Raw genomic sequence first — 13,217 nt, 5'->3', positions numbered from 1 at the left:
GTTGTTTAATAATTAGTCACTCAGAAGCAATTGGACATTCATCTAAGATGGTGCCGTTCAGTCCAGATATTTTTTTAGCAAAAGGCTTGGGCATTCCACCTTGGATGATCTCTTAGGCCCCAATTACACAGACCATGTCTCGGCGATCCCGAATTTTCAAAGATAGAACACACCCTTTTGAGGTGTTCAGTGATGAAAAAGTGTACCAGAAGTTTTGCTTTTACCGCCAAAACATTCTCGAACTTATGTGGAGAAGATAGAAGAATCGTTGGAACATGACATTGATCGAAAGGGTGCGCTAAGGCACTGTTCAGGGGTTGATGTCCCTGATGAGCGGGTGGCCAAGTCTTGGACTTTGAAGTCTCAAACTTTGTTATTGTCCGAGACTAATATAGTCTCGATGCATGAATCAGACCCCTGTTGTGTGCAGACTACACTACAAAATGTACATGTGCATTCAATTAAATAAATTTCAATTTGACATTTGACCATTGATAAATGGCCTTTTTGGGATCATTCTTGAAGCCTGGTGACATTATTTTTTTCCACAATTGAAGTCTTAAAAAAATGTAGGGGCCTCAAAAGAAATGTAAAAGATTCTGTGGGGACCCTGCATTAATCAAAATGCTGTACGTTGTGAAGAAATTAAAACCATCATCCTGGACTGGACAAGGATTTTTGCAGCATCAACTCAAAGAGTTGTTACCTAACACCAAAATACTGCTTTGCCAATTCCATGTAATTCGGGCATTAAAAAAACATAGTTTGGAGGAGAGAGGAGATTATCAGTTTAATAAAAAGCATGCGTCATTGTAAATCAGTAGAACAGTACAAGTGTTTAAAACTTTTAAGTTATTTCATCTAGACATTGGCCTTACTGGGTTTTTTTGATAAACAATGGAAATTCGTGAAGCACTGTTGGGTTGGATGATTTCTTTGGGGGTTGGAAACTTTTGGGAATTAAAAAACATTCTTGAAAAAAAGGATGTGCACTGCAAAGTCCACTTTTAATGTGACCACTGAGCTCATTTTCAATAGTTAAGCAATATGCCCTACAAATATGTGCTTTCATTTAAATAAATTTCAATTTGACATTTTACCATTGATAAATGGCCTTTTTGGGATCATTCTTGAAGCCTGGTGACATTATATTTTTTCACAATTGAGGTCTTAAAAAAATTTAGGGGACTGAAAAAAGGTGTAAAAGATTCTGTGGGGACCGTGTATTAATCAAAATGCTGTACGTTGTAAAGAAATTAAAACCATCATCCTGGACTGGACAAGGATTTTTGCAGCATCAACTCAAAGAGTTGTTACCTAACACCAAAATACTGCTTTGCCAATTCCATGTAATTCGGGCTTTAAAATAACTTAGCTTGGAGGAGAGAGGAGATTATCAGTTTAATAAAAAGCATGCGTCATTGTAAATCAGTAGAACAGTACAATTGTTTAAAACTTTTAAGTTATTTCATCTGGACAGTGGCCTTATTGGCTTTTTTGATAAACAATGGAAATTCTTGAAGCACTGTTGGGTTGGATGATTTCTTTGGGGGTTGGAAACTTTTGGGAATTAAAAAACATTCTTGAAAAAAAGGATGTGCACTGCAAAGTCCACTTTTAATGAGACCACTGAGCTCGCTTTCAATAGTTAAGCAATATGCCCTACAAATATGTGCTTTCATTTAAATAAATTTCAATTTGACATTTTACCATTGATAAATGGCCTTTTTGGGATCATTCTTGAAGCCTGGTGACATTATTTTTTTCCACAATTGGGGTCTTAAAAAAATTTAGGGGACTCAAAAAAAATGTAAAAGATTCTGTGGGGACCCTGTATTAATCAAAATTCTGTACGTTGTGAAGAAATTAAAACCATCATCCTGGACTGGACAAGGATTTTTGCAGCATCAACTCAAAGAGTTGTTACCTAACACCAAAATACTGCTTTGCCAATTCCATGTAATTCGGGCATTAAAAAAAACATAGTTTGGAAGAGAGGAGATTATCAGTTTAATAAAAAGCATGCGTCATTGTAAATCAGTAGAACAGTATAATTGTTTAAAACTTTTAAGTTATTTGATCCAGACATTGGCCTTATCAGCTCTTTTGATAAACAATGGAAATTCTTGAAGCACTGTTGGGTTGGATGATTTCTTTGGGAGTTGGAAACTTGGGAATTAAAAAACATTCTTGAAAAAAAGGATGTGCACTGCAAAGTCCACTTTTAATGTGACCACTGAGCTCATTTTCAATAGTTAAGCAATATGCCCTTAAATATGGCCTTTCATTTAAATAAATTTCAATTTGACATTTTACCATTGATAAATGGCCTTTTTGGGATCATTCTTGAAGCCTGGTGACATTATTTTTTTCCACAATTGGGGTCTTAAAAAAATTTAGGGGACTCAAAAAAAATGTAAAAGATTCTGTGGGGACCCTGTATTAATCAAAATTCTGTACGTTGTGAAGAAATTAAAACCATCATCCTGGACTGGACAAGGATTTTTGCAGCATCAACTCAAAGAGTTGTTACCTAACACCAAAATACTGCTTTGCCAATTCCATGTAATTCGGGCATTAAAAAAAACATAGTTTGGAAGAGAGGAGATTATCAGTTTAATAAAAGCATGCGTCATTGTAAATCAGTAGAACAGTATAATTGTTTAAAACTTTTAAGTTATTTGATCCAGACATTGGCCTTATCAGCTCTTTTGATAAACAATGGAAATTCTTGAAGCACTGTTGGGTTGGATGATTTCTTTGGGAGTTGGAAACTTGGGAATTAAAAAACATTCTTGAAAAAAAGGATGTGCACTGCAAAGTCCACTTTTAATGTGACCACTGAGCTCATTTTCAATAGTTAAGCAATATGCCCTTAAATATGTCCTTTCATTTAAATAAATTTCAATTTGCCATTTTACCATTGATAAATGGCCTTTTTGGGATCATTCTTGAAGCCTGGTGACATTATTTTTTTTTCACAATTGAAGTCTTAAAAAAATTTAGGGGCCTCAAAAGAAATATAAAAGATTCTGTGGGGACCCTGAATTAATCAAAATGCTGTACGTTGTGAAGAAATTGAAACCATCATCCTGGACTGGACAAGGATTTTTGCAGCATCAACTCAAAGAGTTGTTACCTAACACCAAAATACTGCTTTGCCAATTCCATGTAATTCGGGCTTTAAAAAACAGCTTGAAGGAGAGAGGAGATTATCAGCTTAATAAAAAGCATGCGTCATTGTAAATTAGTAGAACAGTACAATTGTTTAAAACTTTTAAGTTATTTCATCTATAGACATTGGCCTTATTAGCTTTTTTGATAAACAATGGAAATTCGTGGATGTTTCTTTGGGCGTCGGAAACTTTTGGGAATTAAACAACATTCTTGAAAAAAAAGAATGTGTGTTGCACAGTCCACTTTTAATGAGAACATTGAGCTCATTTTCAATAGTTTAGCAACATGTCCTGCAAACAAAACTAAAGAACAGCTTTTGAAGCTTGAACATGACATTATTGTTGTTTATGACTTTCTGTGGTAATGGACAAGAATGGTATTCAGACTTACTAATGAGGATTCGAGGTGTTATTGTTTTATATTCGAGATACAGAAGATTGTTTGTAAGCATTTTTTGTTTTGTTTTTGCCAATAGACATTTACAATCCATTCCACTGTTCAACTCAAATATTGCTCCAAAAATTATTGACAGACCAGTTGTCCATCAATCTCTCATATTTTTCAGTGGAAATGGTTACAAATGGTGACAAAGTTTTCGGATAGACACTTCAAAGCATCATCTGCAAGCCAAATATTACATATCTAAATGAGCTTTATTTTTTTTTTTTTTTTGTTTGTTTGTTGCTTTAGGTCTCTTCCAACACAATTGAGGTTATATGAGAGACCGCTGAAACAAAAAACAAGCAATCTAACAAAAATAGTACAAATGTAAATCAAAATCATAACCTAAAGATATCATAAGCTAAATCATAAATAACCAAGAACAAACAGGCAGAAGATTTACAGAAAAAAAAAATATCCCCTGTCAAAAATACAATCACAAACCAAAGAAGCAGGATAGGCTAGTAAAGAGAAGAAGAAACGACATCACTATCAGATCGTACACCCATGCGGACATCATAGGTATATGATTCAAGGGTGATGCTCCCATCCAACCACCCGCTGAGCTTTAGTCAACAGTGGAAAAATTGATTCTGCACATTAAGCAAATACTTCAATCTTCTTTGCACGATATCAAGAACTCAATACAGGCACACACAAGATTTTACAGAAGAGTGGCCACAACACGCATAAGTTTTAAAATATACTTTTTGGAAGACCACTCCATTCCATGGATTGCTAAATATGGCTTTGGAGTTGGGTAACATAGTGAACATGGTGGTGAATTGATGGATAATTTTTCAGGGAGTTAGAAATTCAGAAATGGCCACCCAATTAGCAACCTACAAAAAACAAAAACAAATTTGTAATCACATTCATTTTTTAAGAAGGTGCATCCGTGATAGGATAATCCCCAAAGGATTCTCAGACAGTTTTCATCCCTCTCTCGGAAATTTATCACCATTTGAGATTAGTACTTTCACCTCTTTATGTAAAAAACATTCATTACAGAAAATGTATACCTACCACCTTAACCATGGAGAAAAAAAATGTGCCATCAGACAACCTTTGAGATCAACAACCTCACCAACAAACTCAAGGAAATATGTATTACTAACATTGCCCTTTATAAGGCCATCCGCTTATTTATCCATCTTTTGAATAGGGAATACTTCAATCAGCTTTCCAACAATAAAAATCACAAGTTCCGTCATCTTAAAATGTCTCAAACGACACTTGTGGACACACAACACCGTATCTCTTTCTCCATCTCTACTGTCCACACATCTACTGACGTTGATGACAATGACCAGGACAACATATCACACAGACAGGTGGTCTGCCTACCCCGACATCCCCCTTACCACCTCTGAACGGGATGTCCTTAGGCAGGGTCTCAAATTCATCCCACTCAACCCTTGTGCAGACCACATACAGAGAGAACATGATATTCATCGTGTTACACGCAAACTGAGACTACAACTATATTTCAAGAGTAAAGAGAAAGATAACGAGAATAATACTGACGAAGATGATAGGATAACCAACACTGACAGTAACAGCTTTCACTCCTTCTTCTCCAAATATCAACCTCGCTCTTCTTTTACACCAGTGCCAGGCCAATCTAATACGCTTGATTTATTCATAGACAACATCAAATTTGAGGCTGCCATATTCCATCCCTGACTGATAGAACATTCGAACCTCAGTACTGCAGAGCAACAAGCCCTTCGAACCCTGTGCGCCTGTAAAGATGTTGTTATCAAGTCTGCCGACAAAGGGTTGCCATAGTATTATGGGGTACAGAACTATATATCGAGGAGTGTCAGAGGCAGCTTACTAACACACAATAATACGAAGTTTTGGAGAAAGATAACACTCTATATAACAACAAGGTTGTCCAAAAGACTGTTACAGATTTAATAAAAACTCGACTCCTACCACCTGAAGCGCACAATCTTGTCATCCCTACCAGTGATCTTGATTCCCCCACTTTTTACCTGTTACCTAAACTACATAAAATGAAAACCCCAACAGACATTCCCCGAGGTAGGCCCATTGTTTCTGCATGCTCGTGTCTGGCTTGTTTTCCAACCTTTTGTGCAAAAACCTCCCAGCTGCAACACCGTGATTTGTTCGTTCTTTAATCGTTTATTCATCATATCAGGTAGGACGCTATTCCAATCCAATTTTTACTAACAAGTCGTTTGCATATTTCACATAAAGTCTTTCAACGATGTCTCTTTCTCCTAAACGTATTTTCTGTATTATTCTTAACGAAACCCAAGCTTTTTTTATAAACAATGGAAATTTGTGAAGCTCTGTTGGATTGGATGTTTCTTTGGGCGTCGGAAACTTTTGGGAATTAAACAACATTCTTGTTACTACGTAAGACGGAGCCTTGTGGAACATGCCCACACTTAATCGTGGAAAATTCCATCAAATTCCTGGATAAAGTGTGGTACATCCGACACTCATTCTAACCCAATTTAAACTATAATCTGCAAACATTGCCACAAGACATACGTGGGAGAAACTGGCAAGAGACTGAGCGACAACATCTGCACTCTATTGAAAACGACAAGGACAAATCTGTCGCCCACTACTTCAATGGGTCCAGTCATTGAGGATTGCATGACATCCAAATTGCTGTCCTTCAGTACTGTCACACCACTAAACAACATAGGAAATACAGGGAGGCAGAACTGATACTAAAACTGAACACCCTTTCACCTCGCGGCATGAACTCGAGACTGGACCTCATTTAAACAGACCTGCCAACCATCCCGGATTTTCCGGGATGATCCCGGATTTAAGCCACCATCCCGGAATCCCGGAATTGAGCTTATAATCCCGGACTGTCGAAAAATTTTTTTTTTTTTTTTTGCGAATTTTTTTTTTATTTGCAAATTTTTAAATTTACGAATACACGAGCGATTCAATTGTACTCGAACGATTCAGTGGTATTCGATTACGGAAAGACGTGTCCGGATCTTTTACTCTTACACGTCCTCTTTTGGGTATTGTCCGCCAATACTATATATCGATTACTTTCTTAAAATTTTGGATCCACTGCTCAGACTGCTTCAACCCCACGCGCCTTCGCTGTTATTCCATCTCAATTGCTCTTTGTTTTTCATCTGATGAACATCGCATGTGATTTCTCCTCCAACACTTATACTTATATCTATATTTTTGTAACTTCTTTTGGATTTTTCGCCATGGCTCCACCAGCAAAGAAACCGAAAGTCTTATGTAAATTTCGTCCGGATTATTCAAAAGAATTTCCGACCATAAGTGAATCCAAGAAAGGGACATCCTTTGCGCGTTGTGTTTCTTGCAACTTTAGCATTTCTTCGGGTGGAAGGAATGATGTGAAGGTACTTGTGGCCTCCAAAAAACACCAGGAATCGGTTGCTTCTTCAACAGGACCTAGTATATCAACTTTCTTTGTAAAAAACAATGCAGCTGAGGACTTCAAAAAGAAAGTTACCCAAGCAGAACTTTTATTTGTTTTTTTTTTTAAATTGAGCACAACCTGCCAATGGCTGTGGCAGACCACGCAGGATCACTATTTAAGAACATGTTTCCGGATTCAAAAATCGCAGGAGCATATGCATGTGCACGTACGAAGTCGACTGCTATGACGAGGTGTTTAGCAGATTTCTATTCCACTGATCTGGTCGATAAATTGAGGACCCAACCCTTCAGCCTTTCTACGGACGGCAGTAATGATGGCACTTCATCGCAGATCTACCCTCTCGTCGTCAGATTTTACGACAAAATAAAGGGAGCTGTTGTCATTCAACTCCTGAGTGTGGTGGATTAAACTACATTTACAAATCAGTATCATTACTGCTATGACTACTACTACTACTACTACTACTACTTCTAAAAGTACTACTGTTGCTTCTGCTACTGCCACTTATGATTATACGTATACTAACATCCCTTATTTTTTGTATTTATTTACAACTCCATTGTATTTATTTTCCAACATAAGTCTACACGTTTTTATATTTCACTTTCTAATCTGCATTACACAATTCCTCTCCGTCACAATTCCTAACAACGCCACTATCTCATTCATCTGTTGTGTTTCATTCATCCTGTTTATTGATAAAGGGGAAACCCGAAACATCCATTTTATCTGTTTTCATAATTAAGTTGAAGCTTACATTCAATTTCACATTGTTATTTACACTTATGAACAGACAACTCAACACATAGGCTACATCACACAGCCTTTAAATGCTGAAGAAGTTGAATCTACGTCCTTTGCACCAGCTACAAATTTGGTCTGCAAAAGAAATTTTGGAGATCTTGATTCCAGTCAACATCGTTGCCCCTCTGCAACCATGCATCACCACACTATGGTCCACCTTTTAAAGCGCAGCAGGCAAAAACTATCAAAATAGACAAGCTCTATGAAACCAGAACACAAAACTTCACTCTTTAAAGAAGCCAGAAAACTGGCCCCTGAGCTCCACAAACATCATCAAACCCAATTTAAAGAAGGATTAATTACAGTATAGAAAATCCCTCAACAAAATTAAGCCTGATCAAAGGACTCAAAGGACAGAGCAGATGTTGGAAGAGGAAATGATTACAGTGAAGAGGATATTGTGGGAGAATCAGATGTTGAAGTCACAGTTGGTGGTTGGGTTGCTGTTGCTTTTCCAGATGGCTGGTATCCAGGTAAGCACAACTCAATTCATACAGATGCCAGAGTTTGCACTGCCACATCACACAGCCAATCAGGAGAAGGGGCTGCAGCATCATATGAAGCCGATTCTGTATGTTGTTTCCATAACCGCTTTGGCACAGATGCCAAAAGATGCACACAACCATGCAAGTTCCACAAAAACAAGAGAAATCAGGGAAACTTCAAGGCGGGTCGACAGTGATTCGAAACACTGCCGGCCCCGAGTTGTTTCACCACTACAACCCCTTCACCAACAAAAGCTGCTGTGAGGCACAACTGCATTGGAATGCCAAAAGACTTGGCATTGCAACCTCTGCAAATGGGTGAATCAGACTATCGCTACAAAGATGGAATGAATGCAGTTCGTTGGATGGATAAGAAAAGTGTAAATGTATTAACCACCATCCACGACCCCACTGCTACACAGGAAGTTAGAACACGTTCTTCGGTAAGGACCAAGCCAATCTGTGTAAGGATTATATAATGAAAATGTCCGGAGTGGATCACTCGGATCAACTAGTTGCATTCCACCCCCTACATTGACACACCATGAAGTGGCCCAAGAAGCTCTTCATGCACCTGGTCACACTGAGCTTCATTCAAGCCAGGTGCTTGTGCAATAAAAAGATGGCACTTATTCACTTACTGGTCGGAAACAATTCACTGTGAGAGAATATCTCATTCAACTTGGTGTTTAGATGACAGATGACTTTCATCATGACAAAGCTGAACAGCTGAATCAGCCTTCACCACCACCACAACAGTCCCTTCATCATCAAGACTCTTTGCTCTTCACACACACTTTGCAGAAAACATTCCAAGTACTGCCAGTAAAGCCAAGCCTTACAGAGTCTGGAAAGAGTGTGCTGACAAGGAGAAGAAACGTCGCCAAGTTAATGGAGAACGACAAACCTCTCGATCACGCAAGGAGACACGCCATAGGTGTTTGGTGTGTAAGGTGGCTTTGTGTGTCACTCCAGGTTTTGCTGACTATCATCAGAAGACAAATTATGTTTAACCCTATTTCTTACACCCACTAAATATTCCTATTTCTGTCTTGTGGGGTGTATCACACCCCCTAACAATTACTGTTGAATCTATCGGTATATTCCGATTTCTGTCCATTGGGGTGTAACACACCCCCCTACATATAGATAAGCATTAATTGGAAACCCCCTATTTCAAACATTGGGGTGTAACACACCCCACCTCTTTTGTCACTGTTTTATTAGTATCTTCAACATTTGGTCCCCGAATATGAAGGTATTTAGTTACTTTTTTGTTGCCAATTTAAGTTCTCTGGCAACTTGTAAATTACAATTGGCCACCATTTCCTTTTCCTTTGAATGGAAAGTTACACCTGTTGAACCGTTTGAAGCAAAGAATATATGTGTTTTTAATCCGGCAACATACCCACCTGGTAAGTAGAGTTCTTCTCTATAATTTCATTTCAACTATGTATTCCTTTATGTTTGAACAGCATACCTCTAAATAGTTTTGCTTTAGACTCGTTTCACAATCTCTTATACTGATATCCTATTGATTAGCCTTTCTACTTCTACTTTCTAGTTACATGTTCTAAGGCAGCTAAACGTAATCACAGACTAGTAATGCAACTAAATGCAACACTTTAAATTGATATGTTTATAACTCCTAACCCTAAAAATGATAATTCATAGATGAACAGAGTAGGAAGAAATAATTCAATTGATACATTTCTTCACTTATTTGTTCTTACAGTTCTATTCTTTCTTTGATCATGGATGGGTAGAGATCAAATATTTTTGACACCTTCAGTACTGGAGACAGCTTGATTTACACGGATCTGCAGCCTGCTCAAGTTGATTCATCACCTACACACTGTAAGTTCTATTGCCATGTCCTTTTTAATTTCGTCATTGATTGTGTTTATGTGTGTATTATTGGATTAAATACGGTAACAACTTAATTTGTTATTGATCCGTAAAATTACTTTCTCTATATGGAAAACTTGAGACCACTTAAAATCAGGCACATGGCAGTAACACTATAGGAGTTATATTTATTGGTCAATGAAAACAAAGAGGCGCCTAGAGCAGGGCTTGAACCGGTGTCGTCCAGGCAAAAAGTGCAATGCCTCGACAATCACATAACCTCACCTCCATTCGATCGTTGATGGTATTGTTTTAGTTTTAGCATTTACTTCATTTTTACAAAATCACAGGTTTATAAATGTTATAGTTATATATCCTATTTTTCGTTCATAAATCTTATCTCACTTTGTATTCCCTGAACCCTAAAGCAGAACATAACCATTGTTATTAGACTGTAGTCTATTCTGGATGAAAAGTATTTATGCTTTAGTATATCATTTTTCACCATTTTATTGTCCACTCATTGGTGGTCTGATCAGGTTGAGGTAGACCAGCGTTCAATCCAACAGAAAGTTTAAACTGATTTTGCTCTTCTAAAGTTTAGAATTGCCATTACCTTGAGGAAAATAGCCCTTGAAGAAGAAGAGCATTAGTTAATTACTGGGGCTTGTCTCTATGTCATGTTCTTTCTTCTAATTCTAATCATTTAAATTCATGTATCTAATTTTGCTTTCAGACTATTCCTATGCAGAGCAGTTAGACTGGATCCCTGACAATGATTTAACAGATGATGAAATGAATCCGAGAACATCAGATGAGAGCAGTGATGACGAAGATTTCCCTGCTGTATTGGCTGATTCAGATCCTGACTCAGAGCTGGAAGAAGAAAACCTTGAGGATCAAAATGTTCACGATCAGCTTCCATTGCCAGCAACAAGCAACATCATAGTCAGCAAAAATGGTTCAGTGGTATGGAGCAAGGTCCCGACTCCTCAAGTGGGAAGAACACCGACTAGAAATGTGTACAGGCCTCCAACGTCACATGTCAGGAATCAGAAAACCGTGAACTCTGTCGTCTCTGCCTTCAGTTTGATATTCACAGAGGTCATCATTTACATGATAGTCAAGATGACAAATCTAGAGGGTATGAGGCGGAAAGGAACTCGATGGCAACCTGTGGACCTATTGGAAATGCGCGCCTTGATTGGTCTCTTTATTCATTTAGGGGCACGCAAGCTGAGTCTTTTGAGGGCATCTAAGATTTGGCATGGAGCATCGGCCGACAGTGTTGCAATGTGCACAATGAGCTTCAGGCGCTTCATTGAGTTATGTACAGTTTTGAGGTTTGATGACAAAGAGAAGAGATCAAGAAGACAAAGTAAGGATGTGTTTGCACCATTGAGGGATCTGTTCACAAAAGTCAATAACAACTTACAGAAATCTTACATACCATCTCAAAGCCTGACAGTCGATGAACAACTTGTGCCATGGAGGGGCCGATGTAAATTTTTGCAATACCTCCCCAGCAAACCTGACAAATACGGACTCTAGCTGTTTCTTATTTGCGATAGCAAGACTGCATACCCGTTGAGTGGAATACCGTATTTAGGCCGACATGGAGACAGAAAGACAAATTTAGGAAGGGAGATTGTAAAAGAACTGGCTACACCCTAGTACAAGAGTGGTCACAATGTGACTTGTGACAACTTTTTCACAGATCTCGAACTGGCACGGTACTTATCAAAAAGAGGCCTATCGCTTATAGGGACAGTACGGAAAAACAAGGCTTTTTTACCAAGGATTTTCCAAACAGGAAAGGATAGTGGAAAATATGATAGTAGCTTCTTATTTACCGAAGAAGAAAGCTTAGTTGCCTACAAGTCTAATGACAAGAAGCACGTCGTGGTTCTCAGCACAATGCACCATGCAGCAGATGTGGACACCGACGATAGAAAGAAGAAACCGACAATAGTACAAGATTATAATAAGACAAAAGGGGGTGTCGATACATTCGACTACATGTGCCACAGTTACTCCTGTAAGCGAAAGACGAGGCGGTGGCCAATGGTCTTGTTCTACAATCTCCTCGACACAGCAGTGGTAGCGTCCCATGTGATCTACAAAGATGATACCCAAACCCACACAGACAGAGGAAAGTTTAATGAGCTCTTGGCAAAGGACTTGCTCTTTGAGCACTTACAGAGGAGAATGTCACTGGCAAGGACGAATAGAAGAGTAAATCTTTATTATGAAATCCTCAAGCTTGAAATGAAGTTGTGCTTGGAAGTCCATACAAGGCAATCAGGACAGAAGGAAAGCTAGCCAAGGGAGATGCACCATGTGTCCCAGGAAAAAGGACAGAAAAGTCAAGCAAGTCTGTTTGAAATGTGACGCCTTCATTTGCAACGATCACAGCTCACTCATTTGCTCTGTTTGTATGCCGGTTTGATTATGAGCCATTGATCATTTGCCCTGTGATGACATTGGTTGGATTTTGTTTCCATTTATCTGTTCTCATATTTGATTTCATTTTAATTAAATTCTTTTTCTCTACTCAGGTATTTGCCTTGTTTCTTGATTACGTGTTGCATACCTAAAGTTGTGTAGTATGCTTTGTCCAACAGCATTAGCTCAGTTGATAACACACTGGACTTCAGTTGCATACAATGCCTGATTCAGTCCCCAAGGGTAGTCTTTTTTCAGCGAGTGAGAATCTTACTCTTACGCTTATCAAATCATAATTGGAAAGTATCCTGCGTGAAACCATCATCCTATTCAAGGGGTATCAAGAAATTGTTCCTAATCCATACCATGCTACATGATCCAGAGTAAGCACTATGCCTATAAGTATAAGTGTAAGCGTCCATGATCTTGAAGATCTTGAGTTGCATAGCTCTACTTGCTGAAATATGTAAAAATCAGTGTTACTGTGAAAATAAAAAGTTGTTGATGGACTTACAACTAACAACTGACCAAATTGGACCTTGATTACACAAAGAAAGCGTCTCTTTCCTATTCTTCACGCCAGGATAGGCATATTG

This window comes from Berghia stephanieae, chromosome 3 (assembly GCF_034508935.2).
Source record: "Berghia stephanieae isolate SIO BIC M18660-M18661 chromosome 3, UCSD_Bste_1.3, whole genome shotgun sequence".
In the NCBI taxonomy this organism is placed as follows: domain Eukaryota; kingdom Metazoa; phylum Mollusca; class Gastropoda; order Nudibranchia; family Aeolidiidae; genus Berghia; species Berghia stephanieae.
The sequence above is the reverse complement of the archived record's forward strand: the minus strand, read 5'-3'. Positions refer to the sequence as shown.